At 42.4% G+C, this 15,527-nt stretch overlaps 1 pseudogene; it reads left to right on the forward strand.

Moving 5' to 3' along the window:
• The first annotated feature begins 11,912 nt into the window (after window positions 1–11,912).
• On the forward strand, window positions 11,913–12,421 carry LOC130020169 (60S ribosomal protein L24-like; annotated as a pseudogene).
• The last annotated feature ends 3,106 nt before the right edge of the window (window positions 12,422–15,527 follow it).

Below are 15,527 nucleotides of genomic sequence, written 5' to 3' on the forward strand. Positions count from 1 at the left end.
AAATGAGGTGATGAGATGAAGAGAAACTTTCTTAAAGAAGATATTCGAATGACCAAAAGGAACATGAAAAAATGCTCTTCACTAATCATCAGAGAGATGTAGAACAAAACAACAATGACATATCATATCACACCACAGAGACTGGCACACATCCAAAAGAACAAAAGCAACTGGTGTTGGCGTGGATGTGGGGTGAAAAGGACTATACTTCACTGTTGGTGGGAATGCCAACTGGTCCAGCCTTTTTGGAAAACAATACAGATGGCTCCCATTTGACCCAGAAATATCACTTCTGGGAATACACCCCAGGGGTTCAAAAACACACAGTAGGAACACCATCTGAACTCCTGTGTTCACTGAAACACTATTCACCATAGCCACAATCTGGAAAAAACATGAGTGTCTGAGAACAGATGAATGGATAAAGAAACCATGGCACATCTACACAATGGACAACTATGCAACTTTCAGGAAAAATGAAGGCATAAAATTTGACTATAAATGGATGGACATAGAGAGTATCATGCTGAATGAAATGAAAGAAAGAAAGGGACAGATATAGAATGACCGCATTAATTTGTGGTATATAAAAATATTGCTCGAGCGGGCCCAGTAACATCTCCATTGGAGACTTTGTTGTTACTGTGTCTGGCATATCGAATACTCTCAGTAGCTTGCCGGGCTCTCCGAGAGGGGCGGAGGAATCGAACTCGGGTCGGCCATGTTGGCCGCTTGTAAGGCAAACGCCCTACCCGCTGTGCTATATACATATAATAGAAGACTAATATCAATGGTTAGGGTAAATAAGGATTAGGAGGACTGGTCAATGGTTGGAACTAACCGCAAGTGTGTGGGGGGCTGAGGGTAAGTAAGATAGAGAGGAGAGTGCTATAGCAGTAATAGCTAGGAATGATCACACTGGACAAGATCTGAGGGTTAAAATTAGATAAGGAATATTCTTGATAAAACCTTTTCACTATAAATATTGCAAACCATAATACCCAAAAGGAGATAGAGGAGGAGGAGGAGGAGAAGGAGGAGGAGGAATTGGAGGAGGAGGAGGAGGAGGAGGAGGAGAAGGAAGGAAGAAGAAAGAAAAAGAGGAGGAGGAGAAGAGAAGGAGGAGGAGGAAGAAGAAGGAAGAAGAAAAAGAAGGAGGAGGAGGAGGAGGAGTGTGGTGGGAGTTGGGGTGGAGGGTGATGAGGGGGAACCTGAGGATACTGTTGCTGGGAAATGTACAATGGTGGAGGGATGGGTGTTGGAATACTGTATGTCTGAAATCCAATCATGTATGACTTTCGAATGCTCTATCCCACAGTGACTCAATTAAAAAAATTTAAAAAAGAGAATTGTACTTTCATCCAGAGCAGGAAAATTATGGATTGATTGTTTCACATTTTTAAAGGGAAATGGTTTTTGAGAGAAAGGAAGCAGAAAGTTTTCTCCTTTTATTTATTTTTTTAAGAGTATGGTTGAGTGGCTTTATTTTCTTGTTTGTTTTTTTAAATCTTTATTAGTGAAACACTGTGAGATACAGTTGTGGACTTACAAGTTTTTGTGCTTGGGTTTCAGTTATACAATTATTTCCTTTGAGGTACAATAATAAACTAGACAAAGTAGACAATTATGAATTCTCAGTTTGAACACATTGAAGCCCTTCTGAATATGTTGAAGGCAGAAATTCAGCTCAGCTAGGATTTGATGAACAGTAATGTGATGACACACCGCAGAGTCTCATGGATCACCATGACAAAGCCATGTGGTATTAGTGGAGCCATGAAAACTTTGTGTGTGTCTATACATTGGACAGGGATGTCCCATTCTCTCCTTTGCTCTGAGTAGCACATGATTTTGCTGTGACCCTTTCTGGGTCTATTCTTTAATCTGACTTTTGCAGCTGTGGAAATAACAGAAGTTGCTCACAGGTCATTAGGCTAGGTAAACTGCTCATTACAAAGCGAAATGAGGCCAATGACAATCATATCCCACCAACACAGAATGTGTCTACTTTCTGCTATCTAATTAAACACAACTTGCCCACTTATTTATAGAGTATCTGCCATATGCTTACCCCTCAACTGGTCACCAGTAGGATTCATAAGAAATTTCATTGCCCACCAGAGAACTAGAACTATTTTTAGAAAAGCACAGTCAAATACATAGTCAAGAATGATATACAAAGCATCTCATCAAGTGACTGGTTCAGACCAATGAGAATGAATGGCCCTCCAATCTGAACAGAATGCCAGCCGTGAGTAACTGGTACCATGGAATGGTGAATGGTGCCTGTTGGTTAATATGAGCCCTTCTGCATTTTTTAAGTTGGAGAAAAAAGATAATGTCTAAACTGGAGGAGCTTTTTAGAAGGGGAGACCTCCCAGTGCTCATTGTTCTGGCTCTGTGATCATGAGTGACTCCTGATGGTGCTCAGGGATATTCAATGGCAGTAACCAAGAGCCAGCAGGATGCAAGGCAAATAATTTAGTCCCTGAAGTATCTCTGTAACATGTTTTATTTATTTTAATCAAATGTATGTGATAGAATGCAAATGCAGTAGATCCCAGCTTCCGCTGTCTGGGGGCATCAGCATCAATGCCTAGTGATGAATAACTCTTCTCTGCTGAGGCCAGGTTTACAGTCATTGTATTGACAGCAGTCAAGGGCTATCAAAGCTAACTGGTGGTAAAAACTAGCCATTAGCACCCCTTGTGAACACGCAAAGTGTTGGTCACAGAAGAGGGATACCATGAAGACAATCACACGAATATCTCCAATGATACTTTATTGGGTGTTTGTTTGGGGGTACACCCAGCCAGAGCTTACTCCTGGCTCTCCTTGGGGAATCATATACAGGATTAGGGAATCGAACCTGGGCCAGCTACATGCATGGCAAGCACCTTACCTGCTGTATTATTTTTTGGGCATCCGTTGACACCTTTTTAATACTTCTGAGGGACCTCTTAAATTAATCTGTCCATCGTACCTGCCTCCCTCTTTTGAAATTGTATGTTGTATCCTTGGTGGGCATGTCGACTGGTCCAGCCTTTTTGGAAAACAATATGGGCATTCCTTCAAAAACTAGAAAGTTAGCTTACATATGACCCTGCAATACCACTTCTGAGAATATATCCAAAGGGTGCAAAAAAGCACAATAGAAATGACATCTGCACTTGTATGTTTATTGCAGCAATGTTCATAATAGCCAGAATCTGGAAACGACCCGAGTGCCTGAGAACACACGATTGCTTAAAGAAACTTTGATACATCTACACAATAGAATACTATGCAGCTATTAGGAAAGATAAAGTCGTGAGATTTGCTTATAAGTGGATGGTCACGGAGAGTATCATGCTAAGTGCAATGAGTCAGAAAGAGAGAGACAGACCTAGAATGACCACACCCACTTGTGGAATATAAAATAACATAATATTAGATTGAAACCCAAGGACAGTAGAGACAAGGGCCAGGAAAACTGTTCCATGGTTGCCAGCCTGCTTCATGAGTTAGGGGAGAAGGCAGCTGGAATAGAGAAGGGATCACTAAGTCAATTATGGTTGGAGGGATCGTTCAGGATGGCAGGTGTGTGCTGAAAGTAAATAAAGGACCAAACATGATAGCCTCTCAGTATCTGTATTGCAAATCATAATGCCCCAAAGAAGAGAGAGAGTATAGGGGAAGTTGTCTGCCAGGCAGGGGGAGGAATGGGAGTGGCGGGATTCTGGAGATATTGGTGGTGGAAAATGTACACTCGTGAAGAGATGGGTATTCAATCATTGTATGACAGAAACTCAAACTTGAAAGCTTTGTAACTGAATCTCATGGTGATTCACTTTTAAAAAATGAATACTGCAACCCATTTTTATTCTTAGTTTCTTGCCTCTTGTCTAGTGATAAATAGATACTGTTTTTAGCACTTTAAGGTAGGGATTACTTTTTAACCATTCTCCCATTATGTTCTTTATCTCTATCTTCTCTCCCTACCTTTATTTTAAATTCCTCATTTTAAGAAAGTACAGATCTACTTTTAGTAACACCATCCACAATGGTAATGGACTCATAGACAAAATTTGAACCACTAAATAAATGAAGGGAAATGAGAAATTCTAGGGGCCCAATAGTAATAGCAAATATCAGGGCACTGAAGGTTGCCTCCAATTTTTGAGAATGCCAAATTCAGAAGAGCCATTTCCTTGGTTTTATTGAAGGGAAAATGCTTCTTTCAAGCAAATGCAGCAGAAATGACTGCAAATATTTCACGCAGGGCTGCCTCCAGCTGAATCCTTTAACTAAGAGGAAAAGTCCCTAGAAATCTGTAAACAAAATATCTGCCCAAGGAGAAGAGAACCTCCTAACTCACATCCCCTCCGGTGAGTATAATGTCTTTTAAAGGCCAGATGGCATTTTGCACCAGTCTACCTGGGGTCACACCTGCTGCTAACTGTATTGTTCTGATTTAGAAATAAAGGATTGACTCAGAGGTGTCTATGAAATCATTCCACAGGATGATAAATCCCAAATTGAACACCGAAAGTAGAGGTGAGCTATTAGCACTCGCTGCTATTGGACCTGGTACTTAATTCATTCTTTAGGGTGGTGGTGAGCCTCAGGGAGGGACTTGCTGGGCAGACAGAGGGTACATGCAGCAAACACAGGACCACATGGCCTGCTGCTGCCTGTGGACATTGCCTCCAACTTCAAGGCCCCCGAGGGATGATTGGTCTCTAATTCCACAGAGCAGTTTTTGAAATCTGAATATAAGCTCAGTTATCATCCACCCACCTGGCCCAATAGCAGGAGAAATGACTGAGATCTCACTGTGCACTCTGTCGTGTTGGTGAACATCTGCAGAAAAATAGGCGCTTTGCATAATAAGCTGTCAGGGGCTGCAATTGTTATGGAATCTGGTCTCTGTGTTTGATTGCAGGGTCTGCAGCCCTCGGACAGTAGGAATGGAATGCTTAAGCTTCTTCACTTATTGCCTGCTGGTGTACAAATATAGGATTTGGCAATTGAACCGAAAGCCTTGTCTCTCCAACCCCACATACCCGCTCTGAGAGGCACCAGCAGTGGAACTGTCCACAGGCTCTAGGACCGGAGGAGGTCCATAAAGCTGCGATGAGAACCAAAGGGAGGTTCTGCTCATGCAAAATCAATCCGCAAAATGCTGTCCATGTAACCCTGGTAACAGGTGACCCAGACTCCCCACACCAACATGAAAGAGAAATAACAGCCAATTCCTAAACATGGAACAACAGCAGTGGGTAGCTGGAAAAGTTCTTTCATAACAGATAAAAACATGAAAGTGAGTTCAGGTGCCCAAATGCTTATGCAGAGGAAGGCCAGAGGAAGGGAGGGCTGCCAGATGAGAAACCATCCTGTAGGTCCTGGAGAGCAGCACACCATGGGAATGCAAATCCCATGTTAACATACTCTCCCAGGTTAGGGACAGAGTCATCTACAATCTGGCTGTATCAGAAAGTGATGAAACTTACTCAAAGGCTGAGGAGATCAAAGGACAAGAGCGTGCTGCACACTCATGAGAACAGCAGTTTTGGGGATCGGGGACAATGAGTACTACAAGGGTATGGAGAAAGGAGCGCCAGTCCACAGTTGGCAGAAATGGAAATTGGTGCAACCCCTACAGAGGATGATATGGAGACTATTAAAAACAATAAAAATGGAAACTCTGGATGATCCAACCATAACAGCCCTAGACATGGGTCTGAAGGATATGAAAATACTCATTTGAAAAAATTTTTATGACCCGGTGTTTGTAACAGCATGAGTTACTAAAGCCAAAAAACAGAATCGGTCTAAGCACCCATCCACAGAGGGCTGGGTAAAGAAGCTGTGGTCTTGGTTCTCAGTGGAACTATTTGGATACCTAAAAATATGAAGTTGTGTCTTTTGTGGCAACACAGATGGACTGAAGGTGATGATGCTAAGTGAAATGCATCAGGAAATGAAAGGTAATTAATCCACTGATCTCATGTACGAAACATAAGTAACCCAATCACCCAAATTAGCCAAACATGGCAAAAATGGTTCATGCTATGATGAACATAGTTCCCAGAAGGGAAAGGAAGGTGACGTAGGGATAGGTAGGAGGACAATGGGGTGTAATTTTGATAGAAGTATGTAGCTGTATTCCATAAATTTTATAGTATTGTAAATCAATAAAATTTGTGAGTTTTTTGCTTACTGGGAGGGGGCCATGGGGAGTGAGGCACATTCCTTGTGTTCATGGGACTCTATGTGGTGCCAGGAATGAAACCTGAAACTGGGACTGGTCTCATGTGGGGTAAATGCCTTAGCCCGCTGTCCTATCTCAATGGCCTCAAAATAGTGCATTTAAAAAAAAATCAGTTTTCCCATGGCTTGGAGGCCAGCTGCACACGCTAGGGGAAAACTGATTTTTTTTTTAAAAAAAAAAAAAGCACTATTTTGAGGCCATTGAGACAGGACAGTAGGCTAAGGCATTTACCTCGCATGAGACCCGTCCCAGTTCCAGGTTTCATTTCTGGCACCACATAGTGTCCCATGAACACAAGGAATGTGCATGCTGAAAGTAGACTACAGACCGAACATGAGTGTCACTCAATGGCTCTTTTGCAAACCACAGTACCCAAAAGGAGAAAGAGAACAAAAGGGAATGCCCTGCCACAGAGGCAGGGTGGGATGGGAGGGATGGGGGTGGGAAGCATACTGGGATCCATGGTGGTGGAAAATGGGCACTGGTGGAGGGATGGGTACTTGATCATTGTATAACTTAAACCCAAGCACAAAAATTTGTAAGTCTACAACTTTACCTCATGGTGTTTCACTAATAAAAATTAAAAATAAATAAATAAATGCATATACATAAAAATCAGCTTTCTAAAATATCAATATGTGATACAATAAGTAAACAATAGCAAAAATGAACAAAATAATAAGCATTGCCAAGTTAAGATGTTGTTCACATGCAAACAAATGTTGATGGGGCCTGGAGGAAATTAGATGGAGGGAGCTGGTGCGGTGAGAGGAATTAGGAATTTGCACACACAGCCCCAAGTCTGACCCCAGCACTGCATTTCCTTCCTGCGACCCAAGCCGACTATCGACGGTGTAGCTCTGCTCTTCCACGACACCAACATGGTCAAGCAGTGCCACATCATTGGGTCAAACACTGATCTTTCTGGCCTCATGGTACATTAATGCAGGGAATGACCTCCAGATGCCCTGAACAGTGCTGAAAAGACCCCCAAATACAAAAATAAAATAAAAATATAGATGGAATAGCACTCTTTGGGTAGAAGGGGACATCATGTGTGACAACTGATTCTTTGTCAAATTTTATCCATGAAAGGGCTGTGGTAGTTGTTTTGTATGTGGCTAATACAGGTTCTAGTCCCATGCTCCATAAGATCCCCTGAGCCTCACAAGGAGTGATCCCTGAGTGCAGAGCCAGTAGCAGGAGCAAGCTCTGAGCATGGCCACGTGTGGCCCCAAAACCAAAAAAGCAAAACTAAAGTGTGAAAATGTCTCAAGAACCTGTTAAATATCTGCCAACTAACTGTCACTGTCAAACACTGTCCTCCTGTTGTTCATTGATTTGCTTGAGCGGGCCCAGTAACGTCTCCATTTTGAGACTTGTTGTTATTGTGTTTGGCATGTTGAATACGTCACGGGTAGCTTGCCAAGCTTTGCCACACGGTGAGATACTCTTGGTAGCTTGCTAAACTCTCCAAGAGGGGCGGAGGAATCGAACCCGGCTCAGCCAGGCTGATTGTGCGCAAGTCAAACACCCTACCACTGTGCTATTCCTCCAGCCCAGTAAAGAATCTTATTTGTTGAGAGCATGGGATAGAGTATTAAATAAATTGTTGTTTGGGGATTCTATATTTTAAATGGTAAAATTTCCCCTCTTTTCTTTCTAAATGTTCATTGCATCAATTCCAGCAAACTCATCTGCCACATGTCATAGCTAAATGGGTAAATATTTACAGCTCAATCTGTATTTTAGCTTTGTCCTAACTATAGACCATTTTATCATCTGTGATAAAAAATTCAAAATAGTTCCCCAGTTTTCCTTTACTGTTCTTTGCTAGAATGGCTGGTTTTTCATGTTAATGTTTCTATTGTCTTAATATTCCTGCTTTTTTCATTCATATTCTAAGCGATTATTGTTAGTACCAACTCATTTGATTTATCATTTAGAGAAAGCACTAAGCGATTATTGTTAGTACCAACTCATTTGATTTATCATTTAGAGAAAGCACTTGTTCAAAAAGTCAGCCCTAGATATTAAATGATGATTGCCTGCAAGGAATTCCTTCTCCACATCTGCAAAGACAATTTTGCCTTTTCTTCTGCCACTTAACTCTAAATGAAAGATCTTAAATATACTTAAATAGGCTTCATATCAGCTTACAGAAGATCTTCTTAAAAGCTAAGATGTTCAAAACAGTCAAATTTTCAAAGCTTAGTTTTCTTGGTGAAAGCAAAGTATGCACACGTGTACCAAAGTAACACTGATTTATGACAAACACAATTTCTCTCCCAAATGCTAGTTAATCCCATACAATTAAAGTACTTCTCTTCCTTTTCATAGTATTTGTGTATTATATTTATACAAAGCTTTATAATTAGTCTCTGCTGTCAATATCAGAGGATATTCTTGATCATTGAATCATGAAAATATGAAAATATAAGCAGTAAAAAACAAAGTTGCTATTTTAAAGTAAACATGTAAAATAATGTTTGCTCTCAGGCTCTCCCTTCACTGAAAGGTAATGCTTATTGTAGAAAAAAAATAAATCCCAACTCTATTGGGTGTCAGATCCTCCAAATTCCAGTAGGCGGGGGTCACACCCACCAACTGGCCCCCTGGTGCCATGTAATCCCATCAACGGCCAAGACTCAGAGACTATAAAACCCAACTTCCAGAAGCACGTGGCCGCATTTGAGGCCGCCCGACATCTTATTATCTCATTCCTACTTTGGACAAACTGGCAGGCTACCGAATGTAACCTGCCCACATGGCAGAATCTGGCAAACTCCCCGTGACGTAGCCAATATGCCAAATACCAGTAACCATGACGGGTCTCATTCTCCTAACTCTGAAAGAGCCTTGAATTTGGCACTTTTTAAAAAAAATCTCAGGGCTAGGATGAAGGAGACGTTACTGGGGCCTGCTCGAGGCAATCGACGAATAACAGGATGGTCGTGATCATGATCGTTGTGATTGGGTGTCAGGGGATAGCCTCCAAAACAATGGTCAGGAGACCCAGAAGCCACTCCTGACAGTGCTCAGCCTGGCTGTGCAGTGTTGATGGCTCAGTGCTCAGACTGGCGAGGTAGCACTGCTCTGATCATTGATGCTAAAGCCTATTAGGACTATGCCAGAAGGCAGAATGGCAGGGATGAAGGGTGCTGAGGGTGAGACTTGAGGTGCAAGTCAGACATGCAAGGAATGCAGTTCAACACTTTAAGCTACTGACTTAGCCCCCCTCTTAGATATTTAGCATCTATAATGTAAGGTTAATTTTTCACCTTTATCTCAGTATGCCCAACACTATATGGTCAGTGGGGTAACTCTGAGCTGAAGTCACATCTCAAAAGATAATGCATCAAGAGCAATATATATATATATATGTATATATATATACTTATATATTTTGTCTCTGTAAGAGACATTATTGTGGACAGCAAACACTTCTACATATTCTACCTATTGATCACCATCCACTGCATGATACTGTCCATTATTTACTTTCAGTCAATGTGGACTCCATCTAGCCAATCCACTTTTCCTGGCTACTATCTTGTATTAACCCCAATTCCTGGAGCCAAGTCAGAGATCAAAGAATGAAATTCTAAGGATATTTCATTTGCTAATCTCAAATAATCAAAGTATATTATCCCTGCTAATCTCAAATAATCACAGAAGAACTGAAGGCAAGAACAGACATGACAAGAGAATCATGACAATAGAATTATCGACAAATTAAGGTAGTTCCACACAAGGCATTCCATGGGGTCACCAGAGTGAGCTAGCTTCCTGTGGTAAGCAATTTTAACAAGAGTCAAAGGTAGATGGGAAAATTAAGACAAGGACAAAGTCTTTTTTGAGGAAAAGGAAATCTCTCCGACCGCAGCACAAAATTGAGAGCACAAGACACATTGTTAGAAGCAACAGTCTGCTGCGTGTGAGTGGCAGGAAGTTGAGGAGTCAGAGCAAGAAATAATGATGGAGATAAATTGAGGCCACAGGGAGAAGTACCCTGGTTTCATCTAACATGAGGAGTTCATGGTCCACTGTGTAAAGGCAATGAAGATGGCCAAGTGCCTGGGATGAGCCCTCAGTGAACAGGTCTGAAGCCAGGAGACCAAGAAGATTAAGAAGACAAGACAGACATAAGAGTTATAAGCATGGGTTCAGGAGGCTCACTGCCTTGTGAACTGAGAATCCCAGTTCTCCAGCTCACTCCATATTTACTATCTTAAACCAATGATCATGGGAAGAACAAGGGTAGTCATTTACAAACATTTACCTATTTATACCAACCTAACCAAGCTAAGTTTTCGCATGTCAATAAGAACTATATGACTGAGGGGTCAAAATAGGGGAGCCTCCCAAATGATATAGTATATGTAACTATGTGTCTCTACAAAAAATTATGTACATACAATGGAATGCCTCTCATCAATAATAAGAGGAGAAGAAAGGAGGAGATGGAGGGATGCAAGAAGGAAGGGAGGGAGGCAGAGAGGGAGGGAGTACCCACTCAGTTGGCCACAACATGTATGGACCTAGCAGATATATTCTGAGAAAAGTAAGACAAAAATAAATGCCAGGCTATAAAGATGATGCTATGGCTCTATTATAGTGAGCTATACAGATGATACTATATCTGTTTTCTTTTGCCACATATACGATAACATTTATATATGTCTTGTGGCATATCATCTATGACTTCACAATAACACCATAGAGAACAAGCCTCAGTCAGTACCCTGGAGCACCCTACCCATAGGGTGTGAGCTTGCTGACATGCTGGGATCTGTGAATCCCTGTTGTTTATATGGGGGGTTTCATGCACAGATTAAGTCAGGCAAACCAAAATCTTCTTCCAGAATTAGTTTAATGAATAGGTACCATTGCTGCCCAGTTCTCCTCTCACTGATGTATCTGGCAAATTTTCAGAGAAGATATTCTGAATTAAGGTGTATTTACAAAAACATCAAAGAGTATAATCCCAAGAGAAAAAAGGCGATGGCCGCTCATCCCTGCCTACCAGTGCTGTGGAACACAGAAGCTTGTCAGCAAGGTGGTTTGTGCTAACTAGAAGGCTGAAACCAAAAGTAAGCTCAGTGAAACAGGATGGAAGCAATATGCATGTCGCACTATCCCCAAATTGAGAAATGTGAATGTATTGAGGATATGAAAGTATAACTTTTATCAAAGGGAAGATTTGAGGGAAAGAAACAAAGGAAAATGGACAGAAACTGACTTCAGGATATTTCCCATTGGTGGCCCTGTGTACTGTGAATAATGAGGCTGACCTAGAGTGACACAGTCTGCTGTTTCTCACTCATGGAGTCTTTAAAAAGCTCTCCCACTCTCTTAGCTCAGTTTAAATACGCCCTGGATCACAAACAACATGGTGCACATGCTTTTTGGAAAAAGTGTTAACAGGGGCCGGAGCAATAGCACAGCAGGTAGGGCCTTTGCCTTGTACATGGTCCACCCGGCATCTATCCCCAGCACCCCATAGGATTCCCCAAACCCTCCAGGAGTGATCCCTGAGTACAAAGTCAGGAGTACATCCTTAACAGTGCTGGATGTGACCCAAAAACAAACAAAAAAGTGTTAACAATAAGAAAAAACAGCTCTTTGCCATCTTTCATCCTCTCTGGGAGCTGCAGCCATGAAGGTCAAGCTGTGCAGTTTCAGCGGGTACAAGATCTACCCTGGACAAGGGAGTGATATGCCAGGACCGACAAAAAGGTTTTCCAGTTTCTTAATGCAAAATGCAAATCTGCTTTCCTTTCCAAGAGAAATCCTTGTCAAATAAACTGGACTGTCCTCTACAGAAGAAAGAATGAGAAAGGACAGTGGGAAGAAATTCAGAGGTAAAAAACTCGTCAGGCAGTCAAATTCCACAGAGCCATCACTGGTGCATCTCTTCCTGATATAATGGCCAAGAATAATCAGAAAACTGAAGTTAGAAAGGCTTAATGGGAACAAACTATCAGGGCTGCCAAGGAAGCAAAGAAATTGAAGCAGGCATCTAAAAAGACAGCAATGGCTGCTGCTAAGGCTCCCACAAAGGCAGACCCTAAGCTAAAGATTGTGAAGCCTGTGAAGGTTTCTGCTTCCCGAGTTGGTGGGAAACACTAAGTTGACAGACACAAATTTTAAATAAACATCTGACTATGTAAAAAAAGAAAATACAGAGAATAGCTGCATTTGGAAAATACGCATTTTAAACATTAAACTGCTCCCAGCAACCCGGCAGACCTCCATTACCTCCACTACCCCCACTATCCAGCTGCCGACACACTCCAGGACACTTTCCGGACACTCAGGCTGAGAATCATGCATGAGTGAAGCCCCACAGAGCGAGGGAAGCAGAACTCCGAACCTCAGAATCCAGGCTCAATGGACCCGGGAACAAAGATCCTCTGCTGCTCCACCAACCCGGCAGACCTCTATTACCTCCAATATCTCCAAAGCTGGCCACAGACACACTACACACTGCTTTCTGGACCACACAGCCTCATTGTGGCCATGCAACACATCATAAAACACTTAATACAAGATTACACAACATATTTGATTGCATTGAAATATGGTTTGAACCATGGGAACACCTGCAAGGACATGGCCACCCTAAAAGCCTCTATCCCTCTTGGAGAGCCTGGCAAGCTACCGAGACTGTTCCACCCACACAGCAGAACCTAGCAAGCTATCCATGGTGTATTTGATATGCCAAAACCAATAAATACAATAGGTCTCATTCCCCTGACCCTGAAAGAGCCACCAATATGGCAGCATTAAGAAGGATAAGAAAGAAGAGGCTGATAAAATCTCAGGGCTGACCTAGGCTGCCATAATGAAGAAAGACAAAAATGACTGTCTGTACTTTCAATGCACGTATGTTGGCATTGGATGCATGCATCGAGGACCTGATGGTGCAAGCACAAAAGATCAAGTACGACATCATTGGTCTGACCAAGACGAGAAGGCATCAATCACATCACACCGTTTTCGACACTGATGAAGAACTGCTCCTCAGAACATGTGACAAAAGAGGCGTTGGTGGTGTCAGTGTCAACAAGAACTTGGCCATAAACATTGATTCACTCGAATACCTAACAACCCGAATAGGGTGATTACACTTGAATAGATGTGGCTCACTGCGGGCAGTTTCTATATTTGTTGTTTACGCATTAACATCCAATTATGATGAAGGAGAAATTGAGATGTTCTACACAGAGCTGAAGAAGTTCTATAAAGAAGACCACACCTTCTACAAGGTCATTGTCAGTGATTGCAATGCCAAAATAGGACAGAGAAGATCAGCCGAAAAACTCCACATCAGGACGCATGGCCTAAAATGAAACGAACAGGGTGAGAGACTTTCCGAGTTCATCATATCGACCAAAACCATCCATGGTAACTCACAATTTCAGAAGGCCGAATCTAAATGTTGGACATGGGAGTCTCCCAGTGGACAGTCCCGCAATGAAATTGACCACATCATATTCAATCGATGGTCTTGACTGATGTCACTCTTGTCCCAAAATTCCAAACAGGATTGGACCACCGTCACCTTCATGCAAATTTCTACTTCACAGATTGGGGAGAAAGAGCTGCAACATTTAAGAAGAGAACTCCCAGAATGACCACCAACTGGGAGTTCTTTGACCCTATTGCGGCAACATGGGAAGATACCATCATTGACAACATTGATGAGGAATACGATCAAGTGGTCCAGCACCTCCATGATTGTGCAAAGAACACCGAGAGAGATAGCCACTAAAAGATGCCTGTCTTCAAAAATTCTCCAATTCATTCATCAACGTGGCTTGGTGTAAGCCTCAGGCAACCGCAAGCGAACATCCAAGCTCACAAAGTAGTGCAGAAAAGTGATAAAGGAAGACCTCAAAGAGAGAAGAGCAGCAGTGCTGGCAGATGCGGCCAATGCTGGGAAAAGCATTCACAACACCTGCCTGTCCTTTGCCAACTACAAGACCAAGATGACTGCTCTTCGATGTCCTGATGGATATATCACATCTTCCAGAGTGCAATGAAGATTATCCATGACTTCTACTCAGATCTCTTCGATAGCCATGTCCACCTGCCCACATACCAAATTCCACAGGATGGATATGTCATTCCCAAAGTTCTCCCTTCTGAAATTTGACACACCATTTCATAGGTAAAGAAGTGAACAGCAAGATCAGACCCGAACAGCTGAAGAACCTGCCGTCAGTACTCATCAATACACTGGCTCGGCTCTTCACACGCTACCTGTCTGAATGCAAGGTTTCATACCAATGGAAAACCAGCAGAACTGTACTACTGTACAAGAAGGGGGACATTCATGACATTGGCAACTATCGCCTGATCTGTCTGTTGTCTGTCGTCTACAAGGGGTTCACTCAAGTCATCCTGAATAGGATTGGAAGAACACTACATGAAGGACAACCATGCGAGTAGCCAGTTTCTGAAAAGGATTTAGCACAATCGACCATATCCACATAATATCCAAGCTCATTGAGGTTTCTTGGGAGTTCAAGATGTCCCTCTGTCTAACATTCATTGATTTAAAGAAGGCCTTTGATTCTGTTGAGACAGAAGTGGTGATCGAGGCCCTAGCCAAACAGGGCGTTCAATGTCAGTACATCAGGATCCTCCATGAGCTGTATTGCGGATTCACTACCAGGATCTCACTATCTTACAGGGAAGTGATCATTGATGTCAAGAGAGGGGTTCGGCAGGGTGATACCATTTCACTGAAACTCTTCAGTGCCACCTTCAAGAATGTCTTGCGATGACTGGAATGGGATGGAATAGGAGTGAAGGTAGATGGTTGGCAACTACACCACCTCCGCTTTGCTGATGACATCATTCTAATAACACCAAACATCTGCCAAGGGGCACAAATGCTGGCCTACTTAGACCGTGAGTGTGGAAAGGTCAGACTACAGCTGAATCTCACAAAGACAATGTTTATGAGAAACGGTCTCATTCCTGACGTTCCATTCACTCTCAACGGGACAAACATTTCCGAGTGCAACAGTTATGTGTACCTGGGTCGAGAAGTCAACATGATGAATGACCTGGCACCCAAGTTGTGCAGGAGGAAGAGAGTGGCTTAAAATGCCTTCAAGAACATCGAAGAAATAGCTAACAGGACAAAGAACCTCTGGCTCTGGACACATCTCTTCAATTCCACTGTTTTTCCTGCATTAATATATGCCTCAGAGACCTGGGCCCTACGAAAACAGGATGAGCACACTATTCAGGTCTCCCA

This window comes from Sorex fumeus, unplaced genomic scaffold (genome assembly GCF_029834395.1).
Source record: "Sorex fumeus unplaced genomic scaffold, SorFum_2.1 ptg000010l, whole genome shotgun sequence".
NCBI classification, from domain to species: Eukaryota; Metazoa; Chordata; class Mammalia; order Eulipotyphla; family Soricidae; genus Sorex; species Sorex fumeus.